This window comes from Sapajus apella, unplaced genomic scaffold (genome assembly GCF_009761245.1).
Source record: "Sapajus apella isolate SASKATOON/1434 unplaced genomic scaffold, GSC_monkey_1.0 scaffold1, whole genome shotgun sequence".
Lineage (NCBI taxonomy): Eukaryota > Metazoa > Chordata > Mammalia > Primates > Cebidae > Sapajus > Sapajus apella.
Window position 1 is genome coordinate 34,288,031 of NW_022436941.1, and position 21,596 is coordinate 34,309,626.

At 33.2% G+C, this 21,596-nt stretch overlaps 1 pseudogene; it reads left to right on the forward strand.

Moving 5' to 3' along the window:
• Nucleotides 1–19,845, forward strand: part of LOC116555620 — a 40,933-nt pseudogene extending 21,088 nt beyond the window's left edge.
• The last annotated feature ends 1,751 nt before the right edge of the window (nt 19,846–21,596 follow it).

Sequence of the window (21,596 nt, forward strand, 5' to 3'; positions counted from 1 at the left end):
TTTTTCAGACGTCCACTGTATAGTAAACATATTGTAATCATGAATATTTTCCTCTAGTCTCCAGCAAAGTTCATGTAGCTCTTCAGAAGCATCCTTCCATACATACTTCCTCTTGCTTGTGCTACTTCCTAATTAAACATAACATCTCCATTATGAGATCATAACATCATTTTGTCTTCTTATGAAACCTTAAAGGGGTAAGTTCTCACAAGTCACTAATAGAAGACATGACATATGAGAGCACAAAGTCATACCAAATGAGTTAGCTAACAATTATCACACCCACTGGCGAGGCCATATCCATTATTTGCTTTTAACATTGACTATGGTTTCACCTAAAGCTTCAGATATCAATTTCTTTCATGTGTTTGGATAATGTATCTAGAACGCCAACATGATAGTAGAGGACATATCTTAAATGACCTGACTTCAGCAAAGCTTTCTTATACAGATGAACTTAAAGGGCATATTAGCTTTCTTCCCAGTAAAGGTATTTTATAACATTGGCTGAAACAGAATGTTGTATGCCAAATATTTCATTCTAAACACTTTCCAAGCCAATTTCTATACTCTTCAATTTTGCCTTGAATGTTCTGAAAGTGCCACATTTCAACTACTTAGCTATGCTTAGAAGTTTTATGCTTAAATTTGATTACCAAAGGAATATGCATATTTTGTCATAATCTCATGGGATTTGTCATAGGTCACTAAATTTATCCAAAAAATTGTGGTCATTTGTCACAATTGACAGGAAATTTAGCTCTAAGTCTTTCTTCCTGACTACCGGAAGACCCAGGTCTGGCCAGGCCACAAAATAGACTGCTCCTTGCACAAAGCTATGTAATATTTATAAACTACATCATACAAATTATTAGCTCTGTCATTGTCCATAAAAAAAAACTTTTGAAAAATGGCTACTAATAGATATTCTCATATAAATCAATTGCTGACCTTTGATATAGTCATTGATCACTGACTCTGTAAAGATTAGTACATTTAGATTTCATGTCTGGGGTTAACATAAACTATTACTGAATTTGAAGGTCCTTTTATAAATCAAAATGATGATTGTATACTCTGCTCAGTAGTGAGTAGTCCCCTACTTTTACAACTTTCAGATTGTTTTGTGAACTGGAAATACTGATTGTCTTACAACAAAGTGTCTAGTCTTACAGCAAAATGATTAGCTACGATTTAACGCTCTGTTGTCCCTATAGAGTTAATCTTGTACAATCTGCCATGTAGTTTCATTTCAAAAAAAAAAAAAATCACATATGCAACACTTACAAACTTTGGTACAACCTAAACAGCCCAATCTTGGAGTAGAGTACTTTGAATCATCATCATATATGCTTATTTTTATTTTTATTCTTTGGGCTTGAGGTCTTCTTCCTTTGCCAATATTTTCAGATTTGTTATAATGTGACACAGGGGCTGCACTGCTTTCTCATGTTCCACATGATTTTATATAAATGTCACTGAGATGCTTGTTGGTTCATCACCTCTCGTGTATGTTGGGTGTGCATGTGAAATATAAAATCCTTAAATGACAATCATTTTAGAGAGATATTAGTTACCTGGTTTATTGACTCCAATGTTGCATGATTTCAGTTACAAGCAGAGCAGCTCATTGCTGCTACTACGCACTTGAGCAGTTTAATTCTCATCACTCAAAGTTGCCAGCATACCCAAATGAGCTGCAGAAATGGCTTCATAAGAATGAGTAGTTCTTTGCATATTGAATGTTTCTTAAACACTTTCTGATCAATTCATTAATAACCATACGATGCTTGAAAATTTCTGTGTTGGTTAGATTTTACAAAAGCTTCTTAATAATGCATGAGGGCAGTGAGGTTGCAAGGCAAAAAGAGAAAAAAAAATATCCAATTTTCTTCAAATTTTATCTTATAACCTTTTTTTATGCTGTGGCATCAGCTCCTCAACGTTATTGGAAATTTCATTTGTGGTCTCATTATGTGGTATCTTAAAACTATATATTCTAAACTATACCCCCAAAATGATAAAACGTCACCTGGGAAGTTCTCTTTGGAAAAAAAAACACACATACATACAATACACAAGTTTAAAATAATTTTTTGACATATTTTATTTAGAAAGTAGTAGTCTAGCTGCTTCACTAGTAGCAGGTTCCCACTTCATTCCTTAAATAATTGCTTTTCTCTCAAAAAAAGATCATGTCTTAAAAGTTGTTATAAAAGTTGTTGAGTGATGGATACAGCAAACCACCACCACGGCACATAGATACCTATATAACAAACCTTCACGACCTGCACATGTACCCCAGAACTTAAAGTATATAAATACATTTTTTTAAAATATTGAGACAGTAAGTTTAGCAAAACATCTCAATTCTTGAGTATGATAAAATTTTATTACAAAATTCCAAGTAATATTGTGTCTTACATTTCTTAAGATCTGATGTAGAATTTTACTCTGAGATGTAAAGAAAGTCAAAATGAGTTTAACTGAAAAAAAAATGTAAAAATCACTGTATGCAACTTAAACCTAATTGTGGGGCCTGGGGCAGTATCTTTCATAATTTTTAAAATTAATTAATCCCAATAACAGCTCTCAAGGGAAAAGATGAATCAGCAAAACACAAGTAATCCTTTGGAAAAATAGAATCCATTGCACATGGAAAACTTCTTTTTTTTTTTCCTTGGGGGAGGTATTGTCTCAATGATTCCAAAGAAATTCATTCAAATTCCCTAATTAACTTATTATTTACAAGTTAAAAATCACTAGAATTTTAAGATTATAGTCTGCTTAATAAAATTTCCCATGTCTGTATTTACAATTTTGCTTTCCTTAAATACAGAATGTACACTTTCATTTCAATGTATTCATACTGAGCTTGATAGAACTTCCTATTCAAATATATTTATAAATATATACATATTTATATATAATATTATATTATATATAAACATATTTTAATATAAAGTAAATATAACATAATACTTATATTTTAATATTAAATATATTTATAATATACAAAATAATGTACATTATATTTTTTATATTAAAATATATTATAGATATATTTTATATTAAAATATATTTAAAACATATTTTATATTAAAATATAAATATATTTGTTTTTATATTGAAAGATATTTAAATTTTAATTTATATTACCTAACTGACTCCATAAACAAATAAGGCTTGTTTTTAAAGAGTGATTATTCATACTATAAAAAATTCAAAATTCATGATAAACATGATTTAATACATATTTTCAATTGTTTTCTTTGTGCTATATTAAATTTCCCACTTAGCCATATTTATATGAACACAAATTGAGAAATCTATGTATCTATATTATTTATATGTATTATTTTATAGCCTTCACGTGACTTCACAAATAATGTGTTTCATATAAAAGATACTACCCCAAGCTCCAGAATTGAGTTTTAGTTACATACAGAAGCTAAATACCTTGAATTCTGATAATAATAGATCTTTCTTGTGAGGTCTGTGTGAATGTTAATTTCAAATTTCAATTGTGTAAAAGGAGTAGTTAAGAGGGAAAAAATGAATAACACAAAACTTAAAAGCAATTTTGACATGTGATTTAGCAACCTCAACTTTGGTAATAAATCAACCTAATCATATAATTACAATCACATTTGCCCCTTTGGTCATTCACACCATTTTTTTCCCACTAGAATACAACTGCTTCTCCCCTGAGAACATATGGATTTATGTTTTCTCTGATCTTTTCACCAACTCTCCAACTCTAATATAGCAAAATATTAACATTAATGTTAACACATTAACATCTGGGTGTGTTAGTTTACTGCAAAACTGCTAAATCAATGAGCTGGATTTGATGCTGTCTTATAAGCCACTTAAAGCATTTTCCTAACATAGAAACATACAATTATAAATCTAAGTAAAATCAAGTACCGAAATAAAACCAAATTCTGAAGCTGGAATTTAGCATTGTGTCCATCTAAATAGAGAAATGCTTGGAAGTGACATATTTGTGGTTCAATTTAATTTCAACTAACGTACTGCCATTTTTCGGTTTGAAGTCAATATTCACTTTAAGTTCATCTCAGAAGTTTAGATTATCATGAACATTTGACAATTTGTAATTGAATGCTTACAGGCTAAAGAGGTTTTGCTCTTTTATTTGATGGATTGTGTCATGCCAGAGTCTGGTAGTGCATTTTATTTGACCTTTCTCCTTAACTCCATTCATCTTAAACCCCTTGGCACATGAGTGACAGGCCATCATGATGTGATGGAAGACAAAACTTCAAAAGGATGCATCACCTTGTCAGATAAATGCAAATCAAAAATTCTTTTTTAAATGTTTAGTGAGTTAAAGGACAGTTTAGGCTAAATTAGGTTGTAATATTGAAAAGTAGAAGAAGAGTAAATTTTAGAGATCAAAGCTCACTATTGAAATAACTCTAATAATATTTAGATATGAAAATCAGAATGACTTTTATGATCTTTCCTATAAAGTTGTGACAAGATAGAATTTGCTTAAGAAAAAGTCATAGGGAAAGAAAACAATTTAACTAGGTACCTGTGTGTGTGTGTACACATACACACATAAACACCCTTTTGTTAACTTGGGGCATTTGTAAAGAAATGTCCTCTCATTAGGAATATCCACTAAAATTTAAATCTTCTGGAGCTCCTGATACTGTTAAAAATTTTTGGTGGAACTGAAGTTGGGTAGTTTTGTATTCCTTGAGCAGAAATCATCTGTCTACTCACAAAACAGACATCACTGAGGTGAAGAAAGGAGTAGATTTCCTCATATTTTGTAGGTCATTCATCTTACATCAAAGACTTTTTATTATGAAATCCTACAAGATTCTCTACCTTGTGTGTTTATACCAATAGACAGAGGCCATTCATATTGTAAATCAATGAACTAGTTTCTTATTTTGGCAGGATCAGCAGTGATTTAGCAGTAGAGTGTGAGCACAGAGTAAAGATATTGACCGGACACATTTTATCCCTTCCCATGAGAATTTCTACTATCCATGGAAGAAGAGATAAATACAAAAGACAAAATAATCACAAGAAGAAAATGCCATAACCCTGGAACAGAAATTAAGAGAAGCAAAGAGATCTGACTCTGACACAAGATGCTGGAATCTGATAATAGTGTTTTTCTATTGTAAGAGTGTCCACTAATACAGGCACATACATATAAACACATACACACATATACTGACAAATATTTTCTTTATTTATAGATTTAGTTATTCGAGATCACTAAGTGCTTTAAGTTTTGGTTAATAAAGCAATCATAAAGATCAACAACAATAGACTCATTACATCTAAAATTTAACATATTTGAAATAAACACACAAGAATAAAGCATATATTTCTACTTTCTTTCTGTGGTTGTGTTATGTGTCTAAATTATATCATATATTTTGTCCAGTTCTCTCCTCTTCATAAGGATATAAAATAACTGGTAATCCAAAGTGGCTTAAAGGAAGGACAGTTGATGTTAGGACACAATGTGCCTGGTTATTATTAATATATTTTTTCTTTCCTCACCTAATGAGTAGTCTTTGTCAAATAATATTTATTGACATAAATAAATTCCAGCAAGAAATGACATTTTTATTTAATTATTAGTGTAGAATGTGTGCATCATCTGAAAAATCTCTTAATACAGTATTATTCCCTTCCTATTGCATTTAAAACTTATATACAATTATATAAATATTATATATAGTTAACTGGTAATTATTTTTGCTCTAAATTCTGAAAGCAACAACTTTCTGCTTCAATAAGTGCTTGCCTATCATCAAGAATATTTTAAAACACAATATAAATTTAGAAGACAGTAACATTTAAAATGCAAACTATTCTAAAAGCATGCAGATGAACAAGATCTAGTATTTGATATAACAACAAAATGACTATATTCAATAATATCTATCTACTCAAATTTAAAAATAACTAAAAGAAGATAATTTGTTTGTAACACAAAGGATTAATGCTTAAGGTGATTGAGTTCCATTTACCCTGATGCAATTATTATACATTGTATGCCTGTTCAAAGTATCCCACATGCCCCATAAATATACATACCTACTATGTACTATTACCCACAAAAATTTTAAGTAAAATGAAATTTTAAAAATGTTTACAAAGAGTAAACAGAAAAAATGAGATGTTACCCAATAACTAAGTAAAGAAAGGTATTAACAAGCAAGTTTGTGAAAATTGAAAATATTTTAAGGCTGGCATTTTGCATCAATAAGGTGCTGGAATATCACCTAGGTTAACAGAATCAATCTGAATTCTATTTCCTGTGATATAATACTCTATGGTTCTGCTCCTATTAATATCCAAACTTTTTCAAAGAGCCATTAACATTTCAGTAATTCTGCTTTGTGTGTATGTTATTATTACAATTAACATGCAAAAACATTAAAACATGTACAAATGTATATGAATAAATGCACAGTTTAAAAAATTATTATGAAATTAACACTTGAGCAACACCAACTTGGTCAGAAAATATAACAGCATTCTCAGTGTCCTACATAAAGACCACTATCAGCTTCATTAACATTGTGAATAACTACTCTCCTAACCTTAATGATAAATATTTACTTGTTTTGCTTTGCTTCTTTTACTGATTTTTAAATCACTCAAAAATTATTTTATCAGTTAATAAAATTTATTAATGTAATTGAACCATATATATATTCACACACCTTCCTCTTCTAAAAAATATGTTTTAATGCATTTTGTAAATAACCATAAGAGGGGTCATTTTTTTTTTCTATGCAGATACTGGATTGTACCACAATAATTTTTTGAAGAACTCTGTTTTTTCCCCACCAATGTGTGGTTCTACCTCTGTAATACATCCAGTGTCAATGTATACTTTTTAAAAGGTTTATCTTTTCTGCTTAGTTGACTTATACATTTATCATTATATTATTTTAATGTTCTTTGATTTATTATAGCTTTATAATTCATGTTATTATCAGGTAAGTTGAGTTCCCCCTAGATACACATCCTTCCCTTCAGATTTTTTGGTCTATGCCTTTAAATTTTTTTAAGTTTCAAAATTCCAATTGATAAAGTTTACAAAATCTGTGAAACTTTACTGAGGTTATTTGAAACTAAACATATTTTAAAGTAAACTATTAAATTAAAATTTTAGGTTTCAAACCATTTATTTAGGCTTTTATAAATGTCTCTCAATACAATTTTATAAATTTACATATAAGTTTTAGATACTCATTGACTCTATTTTGATATAGCTATTTCCTAATTCTTTGCTGATACTCCTTTTCCATGGTTGCTATCAGTGACCAAAACCAAGAATATCTTTTTAATGCTGATCCTACTTGACCTATCAGCAATATTGACCTATCAGCAATATTGAACCTGCCATCATAGAGTTCTCTTTCCTTTTCTTCTATGACACCCAACACTCTTGGTTTTGCTTTTACCATGCTAACCATTTTATTTTCAGCTTTCTTTGGCAAATGCTTTAAGGCCTCTTTCTTATATCCAAACTATTCAGCTAATTTCTTCCTCTTCTGCTTACCAGTGTTAAAATAAAAAAACTTCAGACAAAGTACATTCAGCAGAGTTTAACTGAGCAAAGAACAATTCATGAATCAGGCAGCATTTTTCAGAACCAGGAAAGATTCCAAGAGCTCCACCTAAAAACCTGGGCAGGCTGTCCTTATAGAAAGAATAAGAAAATGACTACTGAAACAACTTTATTGGTTACACCTTGGCATTTGCCTTGTTGGACATGGATCAACTGGCATCCCATAAATGGCTGAAGTTCAGCTGCTATGATTGGCTGAGATTCAGCTATTTGTTAGAAGAATATACTCCTAGGTTAGGTTGCAATTTATGTACATACTAACTTATATTGCCGTTTGCTATGTGTGAATTTAAAGTACAAAGGCAGCTTTAGGCCAAATATAATTTAATTTAATACTAACAAAATGTAATGTAAAACATTATCTAGACCTTTCTAATAGATCACTTTAAAAATAATGTTTCAATACTAATTTATTAGAGTCATCCCAATATTAACATGCCTGTAACTGAACCCTCAATTCCAAATTTAAACAAAAAGAAAAATGACCATTTAAAACATTTCTATTCTAACTCAGTAAATTATACCAACTGCAAAATTTATAGTTACTAAAATAAATTTACTTCTTCATTCCTAAAATATTTCACTGTTTCCTCTTGGTTTTAGAAAATAAATCCAAATTACTTGACATAACTGCAAGAACATGATTACCTGACCCTTATATCAATATTTATTTAACCTCTTTTTCCATTCACTTTCTTTTTTTATTTTCTTTAATCTGTTTTTATTTTCTCCATTACAAGTTTTTTAAATACTCTCAGATGTTTTTCCTTTTGATAAATCTCTTCCCCTCTTTCTCTTTTTAAATTCTATTTATTATTCTTTTCTTAGCTTAAATGTCATTTTCTCAAAAGGCTTTCCATGAGCACCCAGCTTTTACTAAAATCTCCCCATGTTATTGTTAAAACCCTGTTATTTCAGCTGGGCACAATGGCTCACACCTGTAATCCCAGCATTTTGAGAGGCTGAGGTAGGCAGATTACTTAAGGTCAGGAGTTTGAGACCAGCCTGGCCAACATGGTGAAATCCTGTCTTTACCAAAAATACAAAAATTAGCCAGGTGTGCCTGGAATGCCCTTGTACCCAGCTACTCAGGAGGCTGGAATGCAGTGGCATGATCTCAGCTCACTGCAACCTCCGTCTCCTGGGTTCTAGCGATTCTCCTGCCTGAGCCTCCCGTGGGGGAGGCTAGCTTTTAATGATTCATATATATATACCATATTAAAAGCTTAAATTCATAGATAATATTATATCCTTAACATAACGTATGCACAGTGTATTTACAATTCATATATAAAATTAGACCATAAAGTTAACAGGAAAAATGTTGTACCTAAGAGTATGGATCTGGATTCTATTTTGTGATAAATTCTGAGATACAGATTCATAATTTAGTGACTGGAACTAGATATTACTTTATAATGGACTTGATCAACTGTTAATCATCAAGGTTTTCCTGACCAGCATTTTCCACTTCCAGATAATTTTTGAATTGATACAGAATATTCTCAGGCTACCTATCTATTAATTTCTTTTGCATTTAAAATTAATTAATTCTGCAAAGCAAAGGACACCAATTATCTGCTTAATAGTGAAATTATTTCCATTTAAAGTGACTGTCAATAATATATTTTTAAAAAACAGTATTATAAAGTGTTTAAAGTAACAAAGTTTTGAAGAAGGTGTTTCTAAAATCTTGATTTTATGCAAAAAATATTTTTAGACTGGACAGTTTTAGTATACTTAATCAGTTTTCAGATCTTTTAATCTTGAACATTTAATTAATTTCTACATTTTGTAGTATTTTTGGAAAGATACAGAAAAATAAAATTTTAAAAACAAAATATTCAAATTTGAATTTTTTCTGTGCCCTCTGAATATCAAATATCATATCAGATTAAATGAGAATGCCATATGTAAGAGCAAGAGAAGGTATATTTAACTGCTAGAAATATCGTAAGAAAGTACTATGGAAGAGGTGACTTAACAGAAATTTATTTTCTAATAGCTCTAGAGGCCAAAAACCCAAAATCAAGGTGCTTTCAGGGTTGTTTTCTGATGAGGGCTCTCTCAGGCTTGCAGACAGCTACCTTCTTACTACATTTTCCCATGACCTTTTCTCTGTCTCTGCACTCTGCATACTCCTATATTTCTTCTTCTCTCTCTTTCTCTTTAATCAAATAAGGACACCACTCCCGTTGGATTAGGTTCCCTACCATATGACCTCACTTAAGCTTAATTATCTATTTAAAGGTCCTGTTTTCAAGTATCATCAAATTGGGGATAAGGACTTCAACATGCAATTTTGAAAGGACATATTTCTGTCCATAATAAAGAATATTTACAATATTGATAAGTGCATTAAAAAATGTTTGTTGAAAGTAATAAATGACAGTTTGTAAACAATAAGCACATAGAAAATTGTTTGCGATTTTCAAATAAAAACTAAAATTGGGGAGAGGAGCAGAACAAGATCATAGAGTAGAACTTAGAGTAGAAAAATTCTCTGCAGAAACCTTATGGACCAGGATTTAATTGGGTTATATATCCAAAATGTGGAAGGAAAAAAAAATCAACAACATTTTCACCAAGAATGTAGTACCCAGCAAAGCTATCTTTCAGAAAGAAAAAGAAATAAAGACATTCTTAGACAACAAAAGCTGAGAGTTCATTACCATCAGAACTGTCTTACAAGAAATGCTAAAAGGAGTTCTTCAAGCTGAATAAACACTATACAAATGAGTAACGTGAAAATACAAAACTAGAAAAGTAAGCATACAGTCAAATTCAGACACTCTAATACTACAACAGTGATCTGTAAATCAATTATTTTTTAGTATGAAGGCTAAATGACAAAACAAAACTAATAAGAGCCACAATCATTTTTTACAGAATTTATAAAAACTGAATATGAAAATTTATTTAAAAAATAAAAAAAATTACAGTGACATCAAAAATTCAAAATGTTGCATAGAGTAGAGGTGTATGGTTTCTTTTTTTCTTTTTGAAATTAAAGATAAATTGTTCTCAGCTAAATATAACCTATTATAAGAATTTTTTAGCAACCTCATAAAAACAAACAAAGGCAATAAAAATATGTAAAAACAAAAGGGAATAAATCAAAACATACCACTGTAGAAATTACTTAGCATCAAAAGACAGCAAGAGAAGAAAAGAATAAAAAAAATCTACAAAACAATTAGACAACAATTAATAAGATGACAGTTGTTGGGAAAAGCTACAAAGGGGAAAGGGCTTACAGAGTGCCTACATAAATTGGTTATGAGTAACATATAAACAAGGAACAACAAACTGCAGAAGGCTGCAGGAGGCCTCTGAGGAGGAAGACCTCTCCATCCCTCATGTTCCAGTGCAGGGTGATCTAGGCTTTGTTACCATAAATATTGTGCTCAGGATGTAAAACCCCTTCATAGCACTATGATGTAGCCAGACTTGTAGGCTCCTCATAAGGCCTGTGTTCCATCATTTGTACATAGATAATAAGCTAAAGATAACTACATGTTCTTGTTTTGTGAAACTCCCAAACTGCCACTGTTATCAATCCTTAGGATGATACTCCAGTTCCAGCTTACTGATTCACTTTTGGCTCACTGATTCACTCCACCATCACTCCACTCCTACCCTATAGATCAAAGTGATTGTAATCAATAAATAGTATGGATGATCAGAGCTCGGAGCCTTCACTGTCACCTCCAGAGTAATAAAGTGATGGCCACTTTTTATCTTAATCTGTCTTTTTCTCATTCCTTTGTTGCCACCAAACTCGGGGTACCCATGAGTGATGTAGGGCTGGCTCCCTACATTCTGGTGTCCAATGTGGGGCTCATAGATCCCTACATTCTGGTGCACCAACATGTGGGGCTCATGGATTCCCTACAGACAGTAGTAAGCTTTTTATCAGATAGTAATTACTTTGAATTAAATGAATTATATTCTCCAAACAAAAAATAGAGTGTCTGAATGTATTACCAAAAAGAACCAATTATATGCTGCCTATACAAGACTTAATTCACCTTTAAGGACACACAGAACCTAAAAGTGGTAGAAAAAAAGGTGTTTCCTGTAAATGAAAATTGAACTAGATCAAGAGTGGTTATATTCATAGCAAATGAAGAATATTTTAAATTTAACAAGTGTAAAAATAGACAAAGAAGGGCATCATACAACAATAAATGGGTATATTCATATAGATGATACTATATTTATAAATACTGAATATTGGAGCAAATAAAGCAAATATAAATATTTCTAAATATTTAAAGCACTTATATAAAGCAAATATAAATATTTCTGAAAGAGAGAGAGCTACACATCAATACAATAATAATATGGGATTTTAACACCAGAATTTTAGCAATGAACAGGTCATCTGGACAGAAAATATATAAACATCAGAGTTAATTTACATTTTAGACCAAATGAACCTAACAGATATATACAGAACATTACATACAGCTGAAGAATATGCATTCTTCTCAACTGCACATAAGTCATTCTCTAGGATAAATCATATGTTTTGGCTACAAAACAATTCTTGAATACTGTAAGATTTTTGAAAGTTATATTGAATATTTGTTCTGACCACAACAATATAAAACAAGAAATCAATAATGGAAGAAGCTTCAGGAAATTCACATATATATAGAAATTAAGCAACAAGCTCTTCAACAACCAAAAGGCCAATGAAGAAATGAAATGAAAAATGTAAAATTTATTGAGACAAAATACCACAACATAACAAAACCTATGGTATACAGCAAAATCAGTTCAAAGAGAGAAGTTATAGCAACATATGGCTACACCAAAAAAAAAAAAAATTTCAAATAAAACACTTAATATTGCATCTCAGGGAACTAGATAAACAACCACAAATTTAGTAGAAGAAAGAAAATAATAAAAATCATAGTAGAAATAAATGAAGTAGGGACTAGAAAAACAATATAAAAGATCAACACATTTATGAGTCGTTTATCTGACAAGATAAACAAATTAAGAAACCTTTAGCTAGACTAAGAAAAACAAACAAAAAAGGCTCAAATAGATAAAATCAGAAAGGAAATTGAGACATTATAACTGATACAAAGAAATACAAAGTAGCATGAGGCTATTATGAACAATGATATGTCAATAAATTTGATAATACAGAAAAAATTGATACATTCTGTGATTCATACATCCTACCAGGAGTGAATTATCAAGGAAATAGAAACTCTCAAGATACCAATAACAAGTAAGGATGTTTAATTAGTAATAAAATGCCTCAATTCAAAGAAAAGCCAAAAACCTGATTGCTTCACTGCTGAATTCTATCAGTCATTTAAATAACTAATACCAATTCTCTTCAAACTCTTCCAAAAAAATTAAAGTGGAAGAAATACTTACAAAATTATTTAATAAGGCTAGCTAAACCTGATACAAAACCAAATGTATTACAAAAAAAGAAAACTACAGGCCAATATCCCTTGATGAATATGGGTACAAAAATTGTCAGCAAAATGCTGGCAAACTGAATTTAACAGCACATAAAGAGAATTAACATGACCAAATGGTATTAAATCCAGGGCTGCAAGAATAGTTCGACATACTGTCAACAAGATACTCTGGTTGTCGCTTTGCCAGACAGAAACCTCTATGGTTGGTGGTGCCACCGCTTGAGATTTAATCAGGCCCACTGGGCTTATCCCACCCATTCGGTCCCAAGGTTATACTTCGCTCATGCTACTGACCTAGATCCCATACCTGACAAGGGCAAGCAAGGTACACAACAGCAATCGGTATGTGAGTGAGTGAACGTGGGGTTTGGCCACTGTGCACGTCATGCACATCGTGCACATCAACTGCTGCAGTGAGTCAGGCAGCTTCAGGCACTGGCACAGGCATTGGCTCTGTGTGAGGTTCCAGCTGGACCAGACATACAATAAGCAACTTCTGCTGCAGGCACCATCAACTGAATGAGGGAAATGTGGTGGTGCCTGAAAGCTCACATATTTACAGTCAACTGATTTTCACCAAAGGCATCAAGAATATACAATGAGGAATGGACAGGCTCTCTAATAAATGCTACTGGGAAAACTAGAAATACCCATGCAGAAGCAAAAAATTAGACCCTATTTCACATCATATACCAAAAATCAATTCAAAAAGAATTAAAGACTTAAAGTGAGACCAAAAACTATGAAAATACTTGAAAAAAAAGTAGAGAAAAATCTCTGTTACATTGTTCTGGGAAATAACATTGAATATGACCCAAAAAGCACAGGCAACACAAGCAAAAATAGACAAATGGGATTACATCAAACTAAAAAGCTTTTTCACAACAGAGAAAAACAATCAACAGAATAAAGAGACAACCTAATAGGAGAAATATTTGCAAACTATGCATTTAATAAGGGGTTAATACACAAAATATATAAGGAACTCAAAATAGCAAAAGAATAAGTAACTCAATTAAAAACTGGATAAAGGACTTAAATAGGCATTTCTCAAAAGACAACATTCAAATAGCAATCAAGTACATGAAAAAAAAATGTTCAACATCACTGATCATCAGGAAAATACAAATCCAAACCACAGTGAAATATGACTGAGCACCGGTTAGGACGGCTATGGTCAAAAGACAAAAGCCAAGTATTAACAAGAAAGTAAAGAAAAGGAAACCCTTGACCATTGTTGGTAGGAATGTATACTAGTACAGCCATTATGGAAATAATATGGATCTTTCTCAAAGAATTAAAAATAGGACCACCATGATCCAGCATTCCCACCACTGGGTATATATCCAAAGGAAATGAAATCAGTCTGTTGAAGCAATATTTGCATTGCTATGTTTATTGTAGCATTATTCACAATAACAAAGATATAGAATCAACATAAGTCTCTATCATCAACAGATTAAAGAATAAAGAAAATATTTATATGTACACACTGGAATACTCTTCAGCTATCAAAAGAAGGACAGTCTGGATAAACCTGAAGGACATTATGCTAACTGAAATAAGCCAGACACAGAAAGACAAATACTGCATTATCTGATTCATATGTGGAATCTATAAAAGTTAATCTCACAACAGTAGAGACCAGGAGAGTGATACCAGGGGTTGGGTCCTGGGGGTGAATGTTGGAGAAATGTTGGTCAATGGATACAAAATTCCAGTTAGATAAGAGAAAAAAAGTTCAAGATATCTATTGTACAACATAGTAACTATAGTTAATAATACAGTGTATTCTTAAAATAATGCTGAGTGGATGTAAAGTGTTTCCACCATAAAAATGTTAACTATGTGAGGTAATACATATGTTAATTATGCATATTTAATCATTCCACAATCTATATTTATACTCCAAAACATCATCTTATACACAGTGAATAGATATTATTTTGTCCATCAATTAAAAAATAAAATTAATTAATTTTCACAATGTAAAATTGATTATGTAATAGCATTATAATCAATTGAGAATGGCAACATAATTATTTCATACACACATGCACACTTCATGTACACATTCAGGAAAAATTAAATTTGAAATTCAGACTCAATTTTCCTTATATCATGGTTGCATCTAGAACTTCTATATAGGTAAAGTTTAGTGAAAGACTTTTTTGTCCAAGAGTATATGTATGGTGGGAATGGGTAGGGGTGTGTAGGTGTGTTTGTGTTGCTGCTTTTTGTAAAAGTAGAGTAGGCAGCTCACTTTAAAGCTGAGTTTGCCTAGGAAGTATACTGATTTTGATTAAATTTTATGTTTATTGAGGGGTGGCTGAGTTTGACAATCGCTCAAAACACCTTCATGCTTTTTCTAGTGTAAATAATATTAGCACAAAAAGCACTTTTCTTAATCTTAGCAAAACTAATTTAAATAACTCTGAAGGTTAGAAACTATACAATGTACTGAATTTGTCTGAAGTACTGTGGGGAAAAAAAGGAAAAAGCAACTATGTTAAAGAAAAACTGAGGTGTTATCACATAAATCTGTCTCTGTTTCTATAGCTTGTGTGTGTGTGTGAGCATGTGCATGTGTGTGTGTATGTGTGTGTGTATATGTTTTCTTTTTTTCACAGTATGCATATGGTCATTCCGTAGCATCATTTTTTCAGTAATTATTGTTTTCAAACTATTAGCTTTCAATACCACAGCTGTACTCAGCATCTGATAATCAAAGCTTCTAAATTTCTCATCTTACTTTCTCAGCAAAATTTTACTTTGTTACTAATAGTACCAGGATGTGCACCAGATATGTCATGATACATGCCTAATTTGAATTATGTAAAATGCTACAAAACCTATGTAAAGAATAATAATTTTCTGCCAAATATGATCACATAGATATAAAATATAAGTGATGTGAAGACAGAAAATTTATCCATACATTTTTGGGAAAGCTGGGGATAAGTACAATTATGCCCAGTCACTAAAACAACATTGGACTTCAGTTGCTAAAACTAGAAAACAAATCCAAAGACCAAACTAAATTTTTGCATATGTACTTTTTATACTGTAACTTATATTTTAAGAAGAATTTGCATTTCTCTCTGCCTACCCTGTCCAACATAAACATTATTTTTTTTTTCCTGGAAAAGCTACACCTTTTCCCACGGTTTAACACCTTCATATTTAATATCCCTAAAAAATTGTTTTTAAATAATTCTGTCAGGAAATGTATACTGCATATCAATCCATCTCTCTCAAATATTTTTTAGTAACCATAAAACTTAAATTATTCTCTACTAACTTATAAGATTCCTTCCTTTTTTGTAATTCTGTAAGCATAAGGGTTTACAATGCATCAAGCATTTGGAGACTTGGGAATGGTTATTAAAAATTCCCTTTTGAATTGGATGGCACTCTTAGAGGACACGTGGAAGAATCCAAAATTTTTTCATCACTAAAATGAATATGATAAGTACATTAGTCATTGTTTTTGGTGAGACTTGCTTATGTAAATCACAGTGTATGGCAACACTTTCAAAACATGTTTAAAATATTGCTTTGAAAGTATTTCAATACATTTGTTTTAAAAAATGTGCCACTTTACATATAAATTATTTGATGATTTTCAGTGCTGTCTTAATCTCATAAGGTGAGGAAGACACACATGTTCTTTGTTTTTTGAAGTTTTTTTGTATCAGATTAATATGTAACTTGTCAACTTTCTTGCTAAACTAAGACCTTACCTTGTTTTGGTTAGGGTGGGCAAAGTGAGGCAAATAAACAACAAAAAAAAAATAAGTCCCATTTTTAATAAAATAGTGACGTATCACAATTGCAGTAATATAACTATGTAGTTCTTTTTTTTGAAAGTGACCCAATAGTTCCATTACCACTGTGAATAAGTAATTCAACCATTATGGTTAGAGAAGTTTACTTTAACAATTTCCATGCTTAAGGCCTCTCTCTCACTAAACAATAATTCTGTGGTGGTGACTTTTTGGTTGTCTAATTGTCCACAAAACCAAACTTAAAACTGGCATTTCAGGCCGGGTGCGGTGGCTCACGCCTGTAATCCCAGCACTTTGGGAGGCCGAGGCCTCGTGATCTCTTGATCACGAGGTCAAGAGATCGAGACCATCCTGGTCAACACGGTGAAACCCCGTCTCTACTAAAAATACAAAAAATTAGCTGGGCATGGTGGCGCGTGCCTGTAATTCCAGCTACTCAGGAGGCTGAGGCAGGAGAATTGCCTGAACCCAGGAAGCGGAGGTTGCGGTGAGCCGAGATCGCACCATTGCACTCCAGCCTGGGTAACAAGAGCCAAATTCCGTCTCAAAACTGATAAATAAAAAAAAAAGTAAAAATGAAAATAAAAAACCTGGCATTTCGTGTAATGTAGAATCAAATATTTAAAATAGAATAAGTAATATTTCCAAAGCTGATTATTTAATAAAAATAGGAATCTGAAATGTCAAAGGCATACATACATATGATATTAAATATGAGTTTATATATCTCATAATAAAAGACTGGTTAAAAATACAAAAGAAAAAGAATACAATTACCACTAAACATAATTGGAAATAAAATTTAATGTCACAGATTAATTTTTTAACAGTTTTCATCAATTTATTGTTTCAGTATTTCCTAATGAAGGCAAACAGCACTAGCAAAACTTTCTGAATTTTCCTAGTATTCTAAAATATTTATATATTAATTACCACAGAGAAAAAGTAATTATTCTGTGTATGTGGGTTTTAAATGTGTGACATTAACAAAAACTCTGGCTTTTAAACCTATGTATTTTTTCTGAGGTAGACCTAAAAAAATGGATCCTCATTGCAAGCCTTCTCAAAACTAGTGTAACCCTCTGAACAGCCTGAGTTTTAGTTGGCCTCAAAGAATGTTTACAGAAACTGACGAAATTTCATCATGACAGCACTCAATAATTGAAGCCAACATATCCAATAAACCTCTATTGAACTTTGTGCTGAGGTTGTGAGCATGATGCAGAGATAATTTGGAGGTGGGCTGGAGTATTTTGTTTTGTTCAAAATGAGGTTTTGGTTAAAAAAAAAGTTTGCATTTAAAATAATGAGACTTTTTTTTTTTCTAGTCTCAGAAAGCTTATAAAACTGCTTGTAGGAGAGGGCGAGGAGGAGCCACCTCTGGCTTCCCCTGACAGGCAGTCAGAGCCAGCCTTGCCAGTGGCCGCCACCATTTTCCTGCTCTAACCTGCGATGGCAGCGCCGCCGGCTTAGGAGCGCGCCAGTAGCCACAGCTGCAGCATTCCTGCAGGACCCCGCTGTAGCCTGGCTCCCCATTGCCCTTCCTGCTGCTGAGCTGCTGAGCTGCTGAGTGGCTGCGGCGGCGGCGGCAAGCACCACAGTAATTATTTCAAGGCTAACGAACGTATGAACCTCATGAACACGGCCAGAGTATCAGGGGCTTGATTGAATCAGCTCTGAACCTGGAGAGGACTCTTGACTCTATGTACCTCTCCAGCAATTCTTGGTGGTTATACACACTGTCTGAAACGTGGCTTGAAAGCTAAACAAAACAAAACAAAATAAAACAAAAACTTTTGGTGGACAAAATAAATCCTTTTGCGGCCCTCTAGAGCTGGTAGAAAAGCTTGTTCCAGAAGCCACAAAGATAACAGCAAGTGTTAAAGATCTTCCATGACTTAAGACGCCATTAGGTAGAGGAAGAGCCTGGCTTCGTTGGGCATTAATGCAAAAGAAACTTTTGGAATATATGAAACCTTTGATCAAATAACTTCTTAATGAATTCTACGAACCCAATGCCCTCATGATGGAAGAAGAAGGAGCCATAATCAGGGTCTGAATCACACTGATGTCAATTTCTGTATGAAAGGAGAAGACTTGGAATCTCAGGTGGGAGTTATAGATTTTTCAGTGTACCTCAAGGACAGAACAGCAGTAAAGGTAGTGAAGGAGACAGTCAGATTACTGCAATCTGGACCAGAAGAACTGCCTAGAAGAACTGAACAGACATTTGAATGTTACTGTAAACAACCTTCAGGCAAAAGTAAATGCATTAGAAAAATCGAACACTAAACTGACAGGAGCTTCAAGTTGCAAACAACAGGATTATTGCCTTATAAGAAGAAATGGAACAAGTTAAAGAGGAAAGTTCCTACATACTGGAATCCAATCAGAAGGGTCCCAAGCAAGACAGAACTGCAGAAGGGCAAGCACTAAGTGAAGCAAGAAAGCATTAAAAAAAAAAGAGACACAGTTACAATTGGATGTTGAAAAAGAACTGGAGATGCAGATCAGCATGAAGCAGGAGATGGAATTGGCTACGAAGATGCTGGAGAAGGATGTCTGTGAGAAGCAGGATGCTCTGGTATCTCTTCGGCAGCAGCTGCATGATCTCAGGGCTCTCAACCGTGAACTTGCCTTTAAGCTGCCGAGTTCAGACTTAGGAGTAAAACAGAAAAGTGAACTAAACAGTCTCTTGGAAAACTAATTGATGGCTGCTACCATTAAACAACTTGAACAAAGATTGCACCAGGCTGAGCGAAGCTGCAAGTCTGCTGAGTTGGACAAACAGCTCTTCAAACAGGACTTTGGAGACGAGATCAACAGTCTACAGCTGAAAGCAGAGGAGCTCACCAGGCAGTGGAACCAGCTTGAATTAGAACTAAAACAGGAAAAAGAAAGATTACAAAATGACAGGAGCATCCCAGGAAAGCGTTCCCAGAAGCCAGAATCTAAGATGGATGGTTAGCACAAAATGCTAGAGGAAAATTTTAAACTAAAAAAGCCCTTGGAAGAAAGACACAGACTGCAACCCCGCCCTCTGAATGAACAGGGTCAGCTGCTGCTCTCTGAGAAGCCACAGGTGTGTCAGCTGTGCCAGAAAGACAGCAGCCTAACAAAGAATATGTGTAAGAACTGCAGAGGAACCTTCTGTGATGCCTGTGAAGCAAATAAACTGCCTCTTCCTTCAAGTATCAAGCCTGAGTGAGTTTGCAATCCCCGTCACAAGCATCTGATCCACCAGCCCATCATAAGACTGGAGGCCAAGACCTGGACCAAAATGCTTACATAGGCTTTCTGTACCTGTGTTTTAGGCATCAGGATCTCCTAGAGGCCAGTCCTTAGAGTCAACTAAAGAGTTGATAGAAATTAACTAGGTCCAGGGAGGAAAGGCAGTGGTTGGGGTACTGGAAATTTTGCTTATTTTCCCTAATAAATTTATGAGTAAAAGATAACTCATTTGAGCCTTTCTCTTCTAAATCTAAACAACCTGACTTTGAAGGTTTGCTTTATAGCATATCCTTGGAAGGGCAATTCATTTTTATGATTAGTGATAATAATGCTGGGGTGGGTATAATAGGAGATAGAGTCCAGGCAGATAAGAATAAAAAGGAAAACAGTCATCTCCTTCTATTACATTTGCAGATTCAAGGGGGAGAGATAGATGCTGAAATCAAAATGACATGTTACATATTTTCCCAGGTGCTGTAAGACATAAACATTGTTTCCTCTTCACCCCTACTAACTACCTCTTTAAAGTATCTCTACCAAACTGTGAACTCAATTTCAGGGAAAAGAAATTCAAGAGTAATATACATTCTGAATGTATTGAAGACAATATTATATTATAATTTCAGGAGCAGAATTTTCTGTTCTTTATCTGTAAGGGTTTTCATTATCAAAACAAAAGACATTTGTTTTTCTACTTAATGACTTCAAAGTATATAACTGCCCTTTTCAGAATCTTCTACAAAACAAGCCAACTCTTCCTTATTCCCTTCATCCTTTCCAAGTTATAATGGAAATTGTAAGGAGTTTTAAAAATGTGATTTAGCTTTTTCAAGTAGAAGATATTGATTAAGGCAAAGTCAAATATAGAGCAAAACAAGTTTATTTTGTTTTCTTGAGACAGAGTCTGGAGTGCAGTGGTACAATCATAGCTAACTGAATCCCTAACCTCCCAGGCCTCAAGCAATCCTCCCACCTCAGCCTCCCAAGTAGATGGGATTGGCTTTTTTTTCAGCAATGGGGTCTCATTGGTTGCTCAGGCTGGTCTCAAACTCCTGGGCTCAAGCAGTCCTCCCGCTTTGGCTTCCAAAGTGCTGGGATTACAGGCATGAGCCACCATACCTGGGCCAAGTTTAATTTGTTAATGGCTGAGAACAGTTAGCTCGGAATAGTTATCATATTGTTTTTTAAATAAGGAATTCCTTATTCTGAGTCATGAATCAGACCTGATAGACGCTTTCTTCGAAAGGGCAATACGGTCATCACTGGGTATCCATGGGGGATTGGTTCCAGAAACCCCACTGGATATCAAAATCCATGGATGCTCAAGTCCCATTATATAAGATGGATTATGTGGTATTTGCATACAACCTACATACATCCTCCTGTGTACTTTAAATCATTTGAAGATTACTTATACCTAATAAACTACCTACACATCACTTCATTTGCATGGATTCAACATACTGCTTGGTCGGCAAATTTGAGTTT